This window comes from Triturus cristatus, chromosome 3_2, assembly GCF_964204655.1.
Source record: "Triturus cristatus chromosome 3_2, aTriCri1.1, whole genome shotgun sequence".
NCBI lineage: Eukaryota > Metazoa > Chordata > Amphibia > Caudata > Salamandridae > Triturus > Triturus cristatus.
Window position 1 is genome coordinate 1,212,824,146 of NC_140584.1, and position 15,511 is coordinate 1,212,839,656.

The following is a 15,511-nucleotide window of genomic DNA, read 5'->3' on the forward strand; positions in this document are numbered from 1 at the left end:
ATACCCCGGAAGTACAACCCCCTCCAGTAGTATGCCCCAATCACTGTCAGTACTTTAGTATATAAAGTCAGAATCACGACATCACTTCCTCTTTCTTTGCATGAAAAACTCTTAACACAGTCCACCAACTTGACCGTTGAAAACTGGACCACCGATTTCCCCATCGACGTGCGTCCAAACTTGAACTTCGAACATCCTCTCCGGAAACGCTGTCCTCTGTCCACTGCCAAGATGAGTTGTCTCCCTGATGAGCCGTATCATCCTCGCCGATGCCAAAACTCCAGAACCTCAAGGTTGCTTGGTCTGTTCTCCTGAAATGGAAACTGACATCGTAACGTCCATACAAAAAGACGTTGAAAGCAATGTATAGGATTACCGGGTGGGTACAACATTATAGCAAATACACAATAATGCCATCATTCGAAATGCTTGGGTGGGATAATCCTCGCCTCCGTGTCCTTAATAGAATTGAAAATTCTTTGTCGCGCTTGCTAGACAATTTTTCATTCTATGGCAGTCCACGGAGGCTCCGATTATGCTAGTTTAAAGTTGATTCACCACCACCGAAGCTACATCCACAATAGGTTTATGATAAAACGTTTTGAATGTGGAATCAGCCGACCAGTCCGCCACAGTCATGATATCTTGCAACCGGGAACCCGCCCCAAAAGACTTAGAGGCCATAGCTCCCCTAACAGAATGAGCTCCAAAACTGGAAACATCCACCCCGCAAGTCCCAGTAACCAAGTGACCCACCTGGCCAGGGTTGCAGATGTGACCGGGCGAAAAGGTCTCTGAAGAGCAATTAATAATTGTCCTGATACATCAGATCTAAATTCCCTAGTACAATCCTCATAAACCTTCAAACACTTGACCACACACAATTTGCTGTGATGAGGAAAGGCAGGGTATGTAATACACAGAGAATGCGTTGTAGTACGTCTGGAAATCGTAAAGGAAACTCCCGAAGGAGTAAATACTCTACCTGCCAAATCCAATGCCCGCACATCCGACACTCGTCTACATGAGATTAGACACAGTAGGACTGTCAATTTTGCCGATAATTGTTTCCTAGACAGGGCTTCATTGTTCGGCCAGTTCCTCAAAAAACGCAAAACCACCGAAACATCCCAAAGTACGGTGTACTTAGGTTGAGGAGGGTTCACTAACCGAATCCCTCGCACCTCCTTGCAAACCAAAGGGTGTTCCCCCACCGGTCTGCCCTCCACATGCGGATGGCCCGCCGAAATTGCCGATCTAAAGTTATTCACCGTCCGGTATGCCAAACCGGATTTGGCTAATTCCGACAAAAAATTCACGATTATATGAATGTCAGATCCCACGGGATCACTCTGTCGCTCACCACACCAACGAACCCATCGTTTCCAAGCAGATTTGTATCGTTTGTGTGTGGAGGGTGCCCAAGCCTGGGATAAGAAAAAGAGAGTGTCTTGCGAAACTCCCAGCACCTGCCAGCGACGCCTGAAAGTCTCCAGGTCATGAGAACCAACTAGTTCTGCAACACTAACGGGTGGCGAAGCCCCTGAGGATCCGTGAGAATGTCCGGAAACGAGCGAAGTCGAACCGGAGGCGCACAGACCAAGGTCAAGGCGGTTGGAAACCATGCTTGCGCTTTCCATCAAGGTGTAACCAGGACTAGTTCCGCTTTCTGTCTGCGAGTTTGTGCCAACACCCTCGGGATCATGGCAAATGGTGGAAAGGCATATAGAATGCCCGTCGTCCACGAGTGAAGAAAGGCGTCCGAGCCGACCGCTAGAGGGTCCGGCCGCCAACTGTAAAACCGTGGAAGCTGACTGTTGAGTCTGGACGCAAACAGGTCCAACACACAGGGTCCCCATTTTAGATTCAACGCTTCGAAACTGCTGGGATGCAGCTTCCAATCGCTGCTGTCCCGCAAATGTCGTGAATTCCAATCGGCAATCACGTTGGATTACCCGGGAATATATTCCGCCGTCACCACCAGACGATGGTCCAGGCAATAATGCCAGAAGTCCTTGGCTATCTCCGCCAAGAGACGAGATCGGGTCCCTCCGAGCCGATTTATGTATCTCACCGCGGACACATTGTCCATGCGTAGTAGAATGCAACAAGAAACCTTCTGCGGGGCAAGGGTTCGAATCGCAAACGCTCCCGCCAGAAGTTCCAAGCAGTTTATATGTAATTTCACCTCCTCCTGAGACCAACGACCCCCCGTCTCCATGGTCCCGCACCGCGCTCCCCAGCCCCATCGACTTGCATCTGATTCTATCACTACATCCGGGCTGGAGGAGAAAATGGCTCTGCCGTTCCAGGCATCCATATGGTCTAACCACCAATTGATCTCCGTACGAGCCTCCGCTGAAAGGGCTATCTGTTGTGCATACGAGAGACCCTTGCGTAGATGCAAAATTTTCAATCTCTGAAGGGCCCTGTAATGCAAGGGACCCGGAAATATTGCCTGAATGGACGCAGCCAACAGGCCTACAAGGCGAGCCAGCGTCCGTAATGATATTGTCGGAGAGGCAATCGCTCTCCTCAATTCCTTCCTGATTGCCACTCTCTTCCTCAAGGGAAGTAGTAACTGACACGTGAGAGAGTTGATCTGAAAGCCCAAAAAATCCATCGATTGCGATGGAGTCAGAACCGACTTCTCTAGATTCAACAGGAAACCCAGTTCCTGCAACAGTCGGAGCGTCCAAGACAGGTGACCCATCAAGAGTTCTCTCGACTGTGCCATAATTAGAATGTCGTCGAGATAAATTATCAGACGTACCCCTCGTTCTCTCAACCATTGGACTACAGATCTCATGAGTTTGGTGAAACACCAAGGGGCGGAAGACAGACCAAAGGGCATCGCGGAAAACTCGAACCACTGGTCGCGCCAGAGAAACTGGAGAAACCTTCTGTGTGGTGGGAAAATAGGAACCGCCAGATAGGCGTCCTTCAGATCTAAGCGAACTAGCCAATCCTGTTCTAGAAGGATGTCCCTCAGTAAATGTATGCCCTCCATTTTGAAGTGGCGATACACCACACAAGCGTTGAACTCCCTGAGATTCAACACTAAGCGAAACCCTTTGTCCTTCTTCGGGACCAAGTAAATCGTGCTTACAAAACCCCGAGGATGGGGAATAGACCTCACTATCGCGCCCTTTTGGAGAAGCGCTTCCACTTCCCTGTCGATGAAACTCTGTTCTTGTAGGGAAAAATGTAGGGAGCCGGGCACCTGACTCTGAGTCGGAGTGGCGTAGAACTCTATGTGGAAGCCCTGCACTGTTTGTAAAACCCAGGAATCGACCGTAATCTCTTGCCACCTGTGAAGGAACAACGCAATGCGACCTCCCACCATGCATTCTGTGGTATTCAAAATCGTTACCTGAATAGGAACTATCTCCGGAATTTTGTTGTCCTCTGTAGGCTCCTCTGTGGCCTCGACCTCGTCCACCCCTATTGCGGGAGGGGTAAAACTGCGACTTCTGACCACCTCTGCCTCTTTGTTCAGCACCTCGGGAGGTCTGGTTATAACCTCGGCCGGACCCTCGACCTCTGGCGCGTCCGGCCCTATCAAAAACACCAGTGTGGAACACCTTCTTGATGTTAGCCTGCGCCTTATCAAGTGCTGAAAACGTGGCGACGTATTTGCCCATCTCTTTGACAAATTTATCGCCAAACAACATGCCATTGGCTAGGGAACCCGGTTCCGTCGTGGCCATCTCCGCTAGTTGAGAGTCCATGCGCATCAAGAAGGAGCGCCTCCTTTCTGTCGACAGCGCCACATTGGCATTGCCCAAAAAACACAGAGCCCGTTGGGCCCACTCCATAACCTCCGACGTGTCCAATGGAACGTTTTGATTCTTGGCGTTGACCGCCGCGTCCAATATCTTGGTAAGGGGGCCTGAAACATCCAACAGTTTATCCTGGCACCCCGCCAGGCTTTATCCAAACCCTTTTTCGGGTCCTTCGCAAATTTGCGCATAAAAGTAGCCATATTCGGGTCTAACTCTGGCGTGTCCGCCACCTTTCCATTCAGTGAGGGTCTCGGGCATTCCGACCTTAAGGTGGCGCGCACCTCCTTTTCAAAACCCTTCGTAGGTTTACCCCCATATAATGGGCCACCTCAGGACAAGGAACCCACTCTGAGGAACGAGGATGTATAAGACTCTGAGGGTCAAATAACAGGTTTTTGGGAGCCTGACTATCATCTGCCTTATAAGCAGTATGTGTCGCCTTTTTTGCTTTATTTTTAGTCTTCACCGACTCAACTTCCGAGTCAGAAGTATTTGTAGTAGACGGAAAGGAGTCATCCGTGGTATAAGCAGCCATGGAGCCATGGTCTTTCATGACGTTTTTGGCCATGCGCGCCAAAACCTTGGCAGAGGACTGTGAAGTCCCCGCGTCACTATGGTGAGTCTTCATCTTCCTCTTGCCATATTTGAGGAGCGGCTTAGTAAAAGGTTTTAGGGCTTTTATTAAAGCTTTATTAACTGAACCCTGGACGTGGGTATCCAGGGCCTCAACCAAATTCTCCTCCAATTGATCTGGTTCCTCATATTCTTCATAAGCATCACACTCTACCCACTGATCTTCCTCTTCGGCGTAGTACGCCATAGCTTCAAGCTGAGAGGACTGGAGGAGATTCAAGGGGGGGAGCAGCCCAGGGGTTTGTCAGAAACCTGTCCCTAAAAGTTTTACACCAAAGAACTGAAAACCTACAGGTTCTGAAATTATGAAGGTGGAAGGAGAAACCCCTATTTTAACTCCCCTAGAGCAAGCTCTATGCAGATAATGAGGCCAGAGATGTGTGCAGTCTTTCACCCTGTGCGCGAGGAGCCGTTAACTCATAATAGACGAAAAACGGGTTCTCGCGCACAGACACAGCGTCCGGGGCAACGACGCGACCGCTCTCTGAGCACGAGCGTGTCGTGTCTGCCTCCTCCTTCTCCACCGCCCCATAGCGCCCGCAAAAGGCCAACGACGCGCGCGCACTGCCTCACGCGACGGCCCCAGAGGGAGCCGGGGACGCGAACAAACACTTCAAAAATGTTGACACCGGCAGCGCCGTAACATCATAGCACAATACAACAATCCTGAATAAATGCCTAAACCAGCAATAACATCTGTACCACAATAAACTTCCCCACAATTCTACCACAACGAGAAAGGTAAGAAAAAGCACTTATCTGCTGCTGCAGCAGCAAAGAAAGAGGAAGTGATGTCGTGATTCGGACTTTATATACTAAAGTACTGACAGTGATTGGGGCATACTACTGGAGGGGGTTGTACTTCCGGGGTATGCTGGAGTTTAAAGTTGTTTTTATTGGCTGCTGTGTTTTGCAGTAAAGCAAAGAGAAGCATAATCCTCGCCTCCGTGGACTGCCATAGAATCAAACACAGCAGGCAAGAGGAACACAATATCAAACACAGCAAGCAAGGAATGTACAAAAAATAAATAAATATAACAAATTTACAATGACTAACAAACTTTCTGGCGTGGTCTGAGAAAGAAGGAATTAGTTCTGAAAGTGTCTTTGGAACAGTGATCGAAGTGGGGGAAAAAATAGGGGAACTGTGGGCGGGTAATCAGGGGGCGGGAATAACTCAAGGATTGGGTCAGTGGGCGGAGTCAGAGGTGTGTCAGAGCAAAATATCCCAATTTTTAGTATTTGTTTCCCATTTCACTATTCGGTTACAGCTTATTGCGCTATTTAATTCAACCAATGGATACACATGTTTATTTAAGGTTTAATATGAGTTATTGACATTAAAATACATTCACAAAGTGGAATATGTTTGAAATCACAAAACATCCCAAATACGCTTAAGAGTGGACTCACAAGCAATTTGTCTCCGAGCCATGGAGTTTCTGTCATCAGCACTTCTCCTCCCTTTTTGAATAAGAGCAGTTCAAACATGAATGGCAAAATATCCTAGTTTGCAAATGTTTTCCACATAATTATGGCTCTGCCATATTTGCCCCATAATACATCATCTTCTGCATAGTCTTACAATTTTAACTAATAAATTGTTTGTAGCTCAAACGGATCAAAAGTTACTAAAAATGTGACTTGTGCTGCTGTGAAGTGCAGGGCCCTTTGCAAAGGTTGACTGATCACCTTTCTCGCTGCTGCATTTGTATGTTACAGTCGCACTAATAAGGAACAATCTTTGCAGAGACTGTTAGCATGTGTAAAAATGTCCTAATAATAAAATATCAGAACATTTACAGTGCCACTAATATCAGTGTAGGGTGTCAGAGCACTTTGCATCACACATATTGATTTCTATCCAAATTAACCCTTTTTTGCAACAATAGGATAATCAAAGACTTGGGGGAAAAAAACACATCGCTCCTATTTATGTCTTGCAGTTTGCATTCAGCTCTTAGATGACAGTTAATAGCTCACTGTTTTATGTTAGGATTTTGACTTATAAACTATCTCTGCCAAAAGCAGTAACCCATTGACCTATTTATATTATGTGCACTTTGTGATCTGCGTGGTACATGTTCTTAGCAGCAGACATATTAACCGTCTGCGCCTTCTTTCCTTGAGTCAAAAGTTTTCCTAGACAAAACACCATCTCTCTCTACTAAGAACATTAATCACCCGAGTTATCATGAAATTTTTATTGTTGCTGAAACCTGCTGGGGGCCAGGGAGAAGGCAGCAAGTGCTTTTAAAACCATATTATACTTGCAAACGCGACACCCCCACCTGAAGTCAGCGCCTGGTGTGGTCGCTCTGCCCTAGAGCCACCCTGCTCAGGGGTTCTGTGACCTCAGTGACAGAGTCACTGTCACTCTATGGTGTGCAACTTTATAGGCCTGCCTGAAAGACTGAAGGTGAACTTCAGTATGGATTGTGGTGGACAGGCCTTCAAGGTTAACCCACTCTTCCCACAGCTTGTGTCCACCTGCTGGTGCTAGGATACGGGGCTTCTAAGGTCTTGTGGGGCCTTCTATGGTCTAGCATGGGAATATGCTCCCTCAGGAAAGTGGTCTGGTTGACTGGTCATGAAGGCCGAACCTGATTCCCCAGTTCCAAATTCGGCAGTTCTTACCATGGTGCCACATCCTCTCCCGCATTGAACACCATACTGCCCCACTGAGAGAAACTCGCACTGCCTTCAACTACAACCCAATTGTGCCCCAGTATAAACACCTGGATATTACTAAATTCGAAATGCGCACTAGACAAGAGCAATATGCTGCCTAAAAAAAAATAACATCCTGGGAACAGCAAACACTCATATGGAGCTAGATTAAGTAAAGCAGGTGAAATGTGAGCAGGAGCAACATGGTTACCTCAACGCTTTTACACTTATTATTCAGAAATCGGTGAGTGCTTTTGCCTGAAACGTTAAGGCCATGACTACAGGGCCCAGAAGCAACCCGTTTCAATGCCCATTGCTTATATCCTTACAATAATGTATGGTAAAAAGACCACATTCGTGAACACACAGCCTCCATTTTGTTTTCCAATTCACCCATCAAGCAGGTATTTCAGTACCTCCAGGAATGGTGCACTTTCCCCACCCAGGGAAAACGATGTTGTGCAAAGAGAGACGAGAACATAAAAGTAGCACTTCACTGGCAAACACTGTAAATTGGCACTAAAGTTTTTGGGTGTGAATAATACCAATCTGGCCACTTTGCGACCACTCTGTCTTTCTTTAGTTATTTATTTATTTTTCATATTTTGAATGTTTTATTTCTCTCCATCCCGAGGCTGCACTTTGAAATTGAAAAATATGACGTTTCCAGCAAAAAGGTTTTTCTTTTTTGGATCCATTTCACAGGGGAACAAATAAAAAGACAGGATAATACCAGTTTCTTGAAGTCTCGGTTTTCAGTGAGGGAGGAGGAGTAAGACAGAAAGAGAGGGAACAGGAGGAAGAAAGAGGGAGCGACAGAGCAAAAGTGGGCACTGTCCTAGTCTTCTCTGGGCAAGAAGGAAAAGGCAGAGTCCTTTTAATTCTCTGCCCGCCCCGCCCGTCCCTGAACGCCGAGGCTTATCTGTAGGCCTTGACAATTTCTGGCGTCCTGGGACGCATGTTTAAAACGAAAAAGTAGGGGAATGGAACCAAATAAATTAAAGAAGTAGGGGCACGCTGTGCCCTGCCGATCCCGCCCACTTCGACCCCTGCTTTAGAATAGAAGAGATTTGAGGTCCGCTTTGAAGATCCGGATGGAGGTGGTGGCACGGAGCAAAGGAGGAAGTGAGTTCCAGATTCTCACCACATTACCTGAGAACGATTGAGCCATCAATTTTTCCCTTTTGAAGGAGGGGGGCTCAAGCAGGAACTTTTCCACATTCCGAGAAGGTCTCAAGCCTCCGGGCAATTTCAGTTTATTCGCCAGATAGCGAGGGGAGGAAGAGTGCAAGGCTTTGTGGGTGATGCAAGCCGTTTTGTAAATAGCTCTAGCCTCGATGGGAAGCCATCGGAGAGAAGACAGGATAGGAGTGATGTGGTCACTTCGTTTGGACCCTGAAATGAAGTGAGCTGCTGAATGGAGGACGGATTTAAGGGGGGAGAGGTGAGATTTGGGAAGGCCAGTCAGAAGAGAATTACAATAATCCAGTCTAGAGAGAACTAGCGATTGGACCAAGGTTTTTAGGTCTTTCTTCGGGAAGAACCGGCGAATCCCCCACAGAAGGCGCAGCTGATAACGTGCGTTCTTGGCAATGGAGTTGATGTGTGAGATTAGGTTGAGTCTTTTGTCAAGTATGACACCTAGGGATTTAGCGCAGTCGACAATGATGGGTTTACTGTTGAGTAAATTCAGCTGATCCATCCAGGATTGAACAGGAGGCAGGGAGAGAGAGGTAGAAAGGAGGAGGAATTCAGTTTTGGAGGGATTGAGAATGAGTTGGTGAACTAACATCCAGTTGTGAATAGAGTTGAGAGTAGAGTTGAGTAGTGAGAGATCTTGAGAGGAAGACACCTTGAGGTAGATTTGGGTGTCATCTGCATAGAGATGGTAGAGGATTCCAGATTTGCTTAGGAGGTTCCCTAAAGGTTCCAGATAGAGATTAAACAGAGTGGGTGTAAGGATGGAACCTTGAGGGATGCCTTGACCAATCACCAGTGGAGACGAGAGACTGTTCGCAATCTTGATCATTTGGGATCTGTCCGAGAGGAATGAGGCAAACCATTTAAGCACTGTGCCTTCCACGCCCATTCTCTGTTGAAGAGTGTTAAGGAGGGTGTTGTGATTAACAGTGTCAAAGGCTGCAGATAGAATCAGAAGGCACGATTCCCCCGAATCGAGTATATGCAGCGCATCATCGATCACTCGCAGCAGGGCTGTTTCAGTGCTGCAATTTTTAATAAAGCCAGACTGGAACACGTCAAGGAGATTATTGTGCATAATGTGTTGGGAAAGTTGTTTTGCAACACATTTTTCTGTGATCTTTGAAAGAAAAGGGAGATTGGTGATGGGGCGGAAGTTATTGAGGTTGTTCGCATCTGCGGAGGTTTTTTTTTAGAAGAGGGGTAACCTGTCCTATTTTGAGAACAGCTGGGAGGGATCCTTGACTGAGGAAGAGATTAACTAGCCTGGTCCAATAAGAGAGAGTATTGGTATAGAAATCAATGGCGATGACACTAGGTATGGGGTCAGAAGTATGGTTCAATGGTTAAGGAAGGGAGTGGAGTAGGCGAAGGAGGACAAGGGGATGAGGGGGACTAGGGAGAGTGTTGGGGTGTAAGGGTCGAAGGTGGGGGAGGGAGTGAAGTAGGCGAAGGAGGACAGGGGGATGAGGGGGACTGGGGAGAGTGTTGGGGTGCAAGGGTAGAAGGTGGGGAAAGATGGTGGTAGAAAGGAGTGGATGGAGTTACAGTGATATTTTTACTGGTGTTGAGCAGAGGTGAAGAATAGAGATCATAAGTAGGAGGAGAAAATTGAGAAGTAGAAAGGGAGGGCGAGAGGTGGAGGGGGAGTGGAGGGGGGTTAAGGGAAGGCCAGGGATGCGGTAAGATGAGAGGAGAAGGGGCTGTACAGGAAGGGGAGGGAGGGAGGTCAATGGAAGGGCAGCGGAATGGGGAGAAGAGAGAGGGTGCAGGCCAGGTACCATGGGCTATGAAAGGTGAATGTAGGGGGACAGACACCAGGAAGAGAGGGGGGGTTGGGCTAAATGGTAGTTGTGGCTATCTAGTTGTATCTCACCCTCTCCTTAACTCAATTGAGTGTCTACGGTTCTCATATGACGAGATTGCGGGTGCAGCCAAACAGCGGATGGAGCCAAATTTACAAATCAAAGTTAGTGATAGCAACGTTTTACACAGAGGCAGAGTAAAACAAATTCTAGACACAGAAACCAAACAGAGCAGTTATAGGCCGCTTGTGCTCAAGCTATTGACCGCTGTACACCAAACAGGCCCAACTGCTCACAAGCCTTGTACTGTGAAAGAAAAATTAGAATAGGGCGCGGCACCAAAACAATCTCTGGGGCAGTACATTAATATCCACACGAAGAACCAAACAACAATTCAATAATAACAACGTCCATCCAGATGAGTCAAGAAATTCTTCCATTCGTCCATTAACCCCTTCAGCGCGGCGCGGATTTCTGCGCCACGCTGAAGGTTCTGAGCGCGGGCGGGGCCATGACGGAACGGTTCCGTCATAAGCACAGCCCAACCGACGTGCATGACGGAACCGTTCCGTCATCGGCGCCGAAGGGGTTAAGATACAAATATTTTGTGCTTCACAGAATAGAAACAACTGGATGTTTCTTTTTTTTTTTAAGAGTTTTATATAACGCAAACTAGACCCGAGAAATCGGGTATCAGAGCACTTTACATGAGCACCAGTTTCGTTACAGAAGGACACATTCATTTTTGTTAGGCACGGGGAGATTAAGTGATTTGCCCAGAATCACAGGATGTTTGTTGCCGAGACTCGAACCCTCTATTCGAAAAATCTATTTTGTGAAGAATACATTTTTTTTAAGTCTCACCTCTACATCGTTTTGTGTGTTTATGGAAGAATTCCCTGACCCATCTGGATGGGCTTTGTTATGATTGAACTGTCATTTTGTTCTTAATGTGGATATTAGTATAACGTCTCAGTGATTATTTTGGTAGCGCACACTTTTGCAGTTTTTCTTTTAAAAACATTTCTAGCTTATGCAATAAGAATTTTCAACTTTATTAAGGACACGGAGGCAAGGATTATGTTTCTCTATATTTGCTGCATTTATTTGATAGCAGCCAATTACAAAAAGAAAAATAAACAACTATATTTTCCATGAGCATGACATTGTATCAACAGTCACATGCTCCAATCACTATGAAGCGAGCCCGATGTTAACTGCAACCACCATGTTAAGTCCTCCTTCTTTGCCCATCGAAACTGGAACTTTCAGCCTGCAACTCAGAAATACTTACATTTTAAGAACCTCCAACCAAGGAAAACGAGAACAAACAGGACCCAAGAGGCGTCCTAGTTAAAAGCACCACTAGGCGCGGATACTGTAGAACATCTTCTCCACGAAGAATGAACCAACACAACATAGGAAAAGAAGGGCGTCCAACCTTGACGAAGTAGGTCACTCAGCCATCATCCTGGTTCAAGATTGCTTCTGATAATTTCATACAGAAAAAGCGTATCAACTTAGAATAAAAATCAAAATCACTACAACTACTTGTGTACGCAAGAAATATTGTTATTCTATGGCAGGACTGGAGGCTCAGATTATGCTTGGTTAAAGGTGCACCACCACCACTGATGCAACATCAACAATCGGTTGAGGTGTGGCGCAGTGGACGTGGGGGCTGACTCCAGAGCACAGGGATTACGGTTCGATTCTCGGCGCCTGCGGCAGCTCAACTCAGCACCATGTGATTCTGGGCAATAGCTCACCTAATCTCCCCGATGGCCCCCAGCACTATGAGACCGTTAGGGGTAAGTAGTTTGCGCTTTACAAATACCAGATTTAGATTTTTTTTAGATTTTAGAGTTTGTAATAAAATGTCTTGAAAGTTGATTCTGACAGCCGATCTGAGAATATAATTCAAACGTGAACCTAAAGCAAAGGATTTGGAAGCCATAGCCCCCCTAGTGGAATGCGCACTAAATACTTACATGCCAATACCTGCTTCTGATGAGAGCCAGCGCATCCAGCTGGCTAAAGTGGCCGCCGTCACTGGCTTGTAGGGTTTTTGCAAAACAATTAACCCCTTCACAGCTAGGCCTTTTACCCCCCTTTTTTGCTATTTGGGGTAGTTCGCGCTTAGGCCCCTGTAACGTTTTGTCCATATAAGGTATCAACATAAAATAAGCTCCCTTTTTTTCCAACACCCTGAGAAAACTGAAGATACCCAGGGTTTGTGGATTCCCCAGGAGGGATCCAGAAATTAGCCAAAATACAGCACACTTTTTTTTCTTTAAATGGGAAAATAATTGCTGCAGAAGAAAGCGTCTAGTTTGTTCCCTGCAAATGGCATCAACAAAGGGTTTGTATTGCTGAAATCACCATCTTCCCAGCTTTCCGGGACAGGCAGCCTTTTGTCAGAAAATCAAAATTTTCTATACAGTTTTGTCATTTTACTGGGACATAGCCTATTTTTCCTATGTTTGTGCTTCCTACCTCCTTCCAGTTAGTGGTAGAAATGGGTGTGAAACCAATAATGGATCCCAGAAAGCTATACATTTCTGGAAACTAGACAAAATTCTGAATTCAGCAATGGATTATTTGTGTAGATCCTTCAATGTTTTTCTATAGAACGTAAGTTAAAAATACAAAATTTTGAAATTTAGTTGAAAAACAAATTACCTATCCATCTAAGAAACTCCACCGATCTCTTATCCTTTAGAAAAGGACTGAAAACGTGGCTTTACACCCTGTAAACTGGGCTTGCATGGGTTCCTACACACGCAGTGCTCTGTGAACCTCCTTCATAAGCGTCTAGACGCCTCCAGGTAGTAAAGCGCTATATAAATATATATAAATAAATAAATAAATAACCCTGTACCGCCTCCAAAACCCATGGATTCTGGGAAATACTTAGCCAATTGTCTAGAAAAAATTGAAGTTCGCCACCCAAATAAACTCTGAAAGAGCGATAACTGTAACTTGATGCTCCGGAGTCTTGCCCAGCTCCATGCTAGCCTCTATGGTTCCCTCTACGGAAGTGGCCTCTGCCACCCCAATGTTGGAAGGGGGAGAAGGTGGTTGCACTTGAGGTGGCGTACCACCCCCGTCGGCCACAGGGGACATAATCTTGCTGGGAGTTTTGCAAGTGACCACGGCCTGACAAACGCCCGAGGAATCATCTGTCCCTGCCAAAAAGGGTTTGGCAGGGGTGGAACACTGTTTTAGGGGACGGTTAGCTTTGTCCAGGGTGCTATATTAAGACATACACTTTGCCAAATCTTTTTAAAATGGACCACCGAAAAGGAGTCCTTCTGCTATCGGTCCTGCTTTGAAATAGGCCAAATCATTCAATTTGGGGACAATAAGCATCAATATAGAATCTCTGCACTCCATAGAGATGGCACAGTAAGCATTTCCTAACTGGCCGGTCACTCTGTAGGCCCACCCCACCAGGGCATCCAAATCATCAGTAGTACCAGTGTCCTTTGTGTGATACAAGATTTCTAGGATCTTTGTCAGGGGATCTGACATATCTTGGCAGTCATACCAAGATCTGTCCAGGCCTTTTTTAGGATCTTTTGAGTACTTCTTCATGAAGGTGACCATCTCCAGGGTAGCCATGATCCGGTCTAGGGCATTCCGCTCTTAACAAAGTACTAAAGGCCATTCTCAAAACTGCGCCTAATGTGTGACTACACATTCTACTACGTCCTGTGGGGAAACCCAACTGGATGACCTCAGGTGTACAGTGTTAGTAGGTTAAAATCCAGCACCTTCATCGATCTAGAGGACATTGTCAGCCGCTTGTCAAGTCAGGGCTCATCTTTTTGATCGGCCCTGGTTTGTCATCTTGACTTTTGGAGTCTGAATAGTAGCAAGATGAGTCAATGTCATCAAGGGTCTTGTCTGAGGATGGCTTAACAGGCGCAGGTGTCAGGATTGGAGCTGAAAGGTCTAGTTTTCCCCAGTTGAGGCAACAATCTCAGGGTCAGGCTAGGTTGGTCCGAGGAAGGCGTAGATGCGTTTCTGTAAGATCGCTCTCCGCCTTCCTACGGTCATTTGTAGTGTAGTCACATTTCTACCCCTTCCTTCCAAGATGGCCGCTGGACGGTCCGATTCTTCCCTCCCACTGCTCCCCTGCTGCGGTGCAGTGTTTTAATTTTGAAGTTGTGCTCGCGCTTCCAATACGCGGCGCACTTCAACTGTCTAAATTTGTGGAGTGGCGGTGTTCTTTCGAGCTCCGTCCTCTCCTGGTTATTCCAGTCAGAGTTTTGACCTTCTAATATAAATTAGTTGCCAATTTTGAGAACCTTCACTCAGTCCCGCAGGGGGACACTATTTCGAGAAAACCAGCTGAATCTTCGAAGGAGTTTCGTGAGGAGAATCTGCAGAGAAGTGGTCTTCTCGTTCACGACGTGAGGGCAAGTTCTTCATGAGTAAGGAGGGTGAGAGGCTAGGCGTGAGAGCAGGGCATTTTGAGAAGTAAGTGCGCCTTTTTTCTCTCACATTCTTGGAGCTTCAACCTTCCAGTGAACTTCGTTTCAGAGACTAGAGACTAGAGACTCAGTGGGTCAGTAAGCTTTTAAGTGTCCGCTTATGATTCACGTATTATCTGCAACAGTAATTCTTCAGTAAAGACTCGCCAGTCTGAAACAATTTTGAATTCCAGTGGATAGTTAAACAGAAAGAAAAGAGACTGAATTTAGAGACAGAAGGAGGAGTAGTTGTGTGACAAAGAAAGACTTCCGCAGCTTGAACGTAAAGAAAAGCAATTGTAAATATATATATATATATTTATTTAAGAGCATTCACCAACCAGCATATCTTCGTTGTGCAGAGTTCAGCAAGAAGAATAGCACACCTTACTCAACCTCAAATACCAGCTCTTCTTTACATTATAGAATACCTCTTGTTGGGAGACAGGTAAAGTTGGAGGGAGAGAGTCAGGGTGCAGGTGGCTTAAGGAAGAAATAGGGTTTTTACATGTGAGTTTTCATTACAGGATTGCTGCACGCCAACTGTACAGCCCACATTCCCAATGAGATACCCAGCCGAATGAGTATAGAGAGTAGCTACCCACTGTGTCAGGACAGGTATTGTGTGGAATAATTACATTTGGAATTCTTAAGGGTAGTGTATGTGGAGCTGTTGTTTATTAACTCTCGTTACAGGGATCTAGAAGACGGAGGTTCGTGTCCAGTCCAGAACGAAGACACAGTGCAGTCTCTCTTGTCTGTCCAATACCCCTTTCCCCCTCCTCGCTGTTCGTGAGCCTTTGAGTTCGCGGCAGCGGAGTAGGGGAGTGGAGATCCAGCATCTGCTCCTGTGGAAACCGAAGCTCAGCTTGAGGTACTTGACAGATTGAAGTGCCCAAAGACTGAATTCCACCCGAGCACGATGGCTGAGGGGATTGAT